Source organism: Montipora capricornis, chromosome 6 (genome assembly GCF_036669925.1).
Source record: "Montipora capricornis isolate CH-2021 chromosome 6, ASM3666992v2, whole genome shotgun sequence".
NCBI classification, from domain to species: domain Eukaryota; kingdom Metazoa; phylum Cnidaria; class Anthozoa; order Scleractinia; family Acroporidae; genus Montipora; species Montipora capricornis.
In genome coordinates this window covers 27,024,644-27,027,752 of record NC_090888.1, presented here as the reverse complement: position 1 = coordinate 27,027,752, position 3,109 = coordinate 27,024,644, and positions in this window count along the sequence as shown.

Sequence of the window (3,109 nt, the reverse complement as noted above, 5' to 3'; positions counted from 1 at the left end):
AATAATAATTTCAATATGAACAAAATAATGTTTCAATCAAATTTGTCCGACCTTTTTCTTAAAAAGAGTTTTTTTTTCTCTAATTATAGAATCCCTTATTTTATTGCCAAATTTCCTGAGCACCGCCATCTTGATTAATTATGAAATGTTAGGGTTGCTCTATTGTTTTAAAACAAAGAGAAACCATGACGAGTCACAATTATTCAAGATGGCAGCACCAAAGGGAGCTTTGAAAACTAAAACAAGCGATTTTGAAATTTTATTTTACACATCGATGTTCTTTGGTCAATAATAATTTCGTTTCTTTATTTTAGTGGAGGTTCCCTTAAGTTAATAGAAGCAACTTTTCTGGTCAACCTCAGTAACTTTATGTTAATCTTCTCTTTCTTTATTATCCTATGGACAAGACGCACCTTGTTAGCCTGTATGACCCTAAAGTACAGAACTTTAAGGCTTAACCGTGATGAAATGTATCCCTCTATTTTAGTATTATTGAGAAGTTGGGTTTCGTGTGAGTACTCCACTTTTCCTGTATTAAGTATCATGACAACGCACCGAATTATATCCCGATACCTTGACTTAATTCATGCGAGTTAGACAAGAGATTTTAGCTTGAGGTTGACCTTGCTGTGCAAAATTAATTTATCCGTTATAGGTATGAGTTTGATCTTTATCGTATCAACAGCTGGATGCCGGATACACTGCCCTATTGCTGCAGTTCTGAGACTAAAGCATGGGTATAGCAGCACTCTAACCAATGAAAAATGTGATGTGGTATCTCATTGATAAAGTTCTTTTTTCTTTTTTTTATTTATTTTGACTCATCCTAGCTTTTGCCCACTTGTAGTTTGCCAGTTTGCTGTTAGGTACTACAGGCCGAAATTTATTTGTTACTGCTAATATGTGGGAGCATAGAAAACGCCTAGAAGTCTATACAGCCCATGGCCAAGTTTATTTAGCCTCTGTCTCTCCCGCCACATAGAATGCGCGACTGGTCTTTGGTACCCCGACATCCCTGTCAAAGCATGGCTCGCCTAAGACACCCCACGATCCTTTATTTTCTTGAAAACTCCTTTATTGCTCCGTAGTTGCTTAGTGATGAATCATTTCCGGGTCCTTCATTTTGAGTTTGGCCATGCGTCGTCCAATCTGGAGTATGTCCTTTGGCCAGGCAGACGTTGACTGAGGTGGTGTTACATGCTGGGATAACCAAGAGATGTCCGCGAACAAGACTTAAATAACTCCCGAGTACGATATAAGGCACGGAACAAAAGTGTGACAACGAGCAGTTACACTTATCCACTATTATTTAAATTAGTTTCACACTTTTACTGTTACTACTTCGGTTAAGGATTAAGTTAAGCAGTTCGTAAAGTTAAGCAGGCTTACTGTCTTTCATGGCCATTCAGCTATTCTTCTTGATGAACTTCGAACTCCACGTTCCACTGACTGTAGACAACAATACTTGACTTGATTCACTGGATTCTTTCCACTCACTTGATGTTCTGTGTACACAAACTCTTACGGAAGACTTCGCAGTGAACTCTGAACTCTTTATCTTCTTTCCTTTTCGGCTATTGTCTCTTTCTTCTCTCCGGATATGGCAAGGTCAAAGGTTGTATCTCCACCATAGTTATCTCAGTTGATTATAGCTTCCTCACAGTAGCGCATCTATCCATAGCATAAGTTCAATCACAGCAGGCCATGAGGGTAAGCCCTCTGGCAAAAGAGGTTTTTCTATTACTTGTAAGCCTGCTTTTATACTTTTACTTGAAGCATCTAGAATGTTCTGTTGCTAATTACAGTGTATTACAATGTACAAGGTGTACAATTTGTGGAAACTGCTGAGTCACATCAAAGGAATTTCTGGAATATCACAGATTGTAAGATAATTATAGAAAAGTCTGGAATTGCATGACAGTAGAAGTGTTGCCATTGAGATAGCTGATCATCTTCCAGTTTTTACTATATTGTATGAGGTAGATCAGATGCCTTTCCCTGACTCCTTTGAATTTAGAGATTTTAAAAGATTTAACAGTGACTTGTTTAAAATGGCGTTGGATGTTGTGGACTGGTCACCAGTTTTCAGTTCTTTTGATGTTAATGAGAGCCTGTCCCGTTTCCTTCACATATTCAATAGCGTAAGCAACAAACATGCGCCCTTGAAATCATTTAAAGTTAGAAATTCACCTTCTAAACCATGGATAACTATAGGACTAAAAATATAAACAAAAGTGCGGGACAAACTTTATAAAAAATGGCTAATTACTCGGAACCCATTATTTCTAAATAAATATAAACTTTATCGTAATAAAATTACTTTCATAAATAAATTATATCGCACCTCATATTATACTCAAGTCCTTGCGGACTCTACTAATAAAAAGAAGATGTGGGATAATATTAAATTTATTATTAATTAAAGCATCCATCTTCAACTATAGACAAACATGTCGGAAACAAACAGTATCATCATTCTGCATCTATTTCCAATCTCTTTAACAAGTTTTTTGGTGATATACCTACTAAACTTGCTTCTACGCTGCCAAAGTCTAAATTTTGTTTTAGACCTGCTAATGAGATAGAGGTTTTTCTTCTTCTCGAGAATCTTGATGGCAGAAAATCTTTCGGAGTGGACAAAGTCCATCCTTTTTTACTTTCTGTAGCGGCATTTCAGATCTTTTGCCCTGTTACCCATATTATTAACATGTCTATTAAACAAGTTACTTTCCCAGAGAAATTAAAAATCGCAAAAGTGATTCCTGTCTTCAAGCAGGTTTCTCGTTTAGAGTTTGATAATTATAGACCAATTTCTGTTCTTCCTGCATTAGCCAAAATTGTTGAAAAATGTATATTTACTCAATTAAGTCATTATTTTTTCACTGAAGGTGTTATCGTTTTTAATCAATATGGATTAAAGCCAGGTTGCACTACTGTGGATTGTCTTGTAGATTTTGTAGAGGAAATTTCTACAACCCTTGAGCAAGGTGATTATGCTGTATCAATTTTCTTGGACTTAAGCAAAGCATTTGACACTGTTAACCATTCAATACTATTGTCTAAACTACTTTTTTATGGTATTTCAAATACTGATATTATTTGGTTTAAA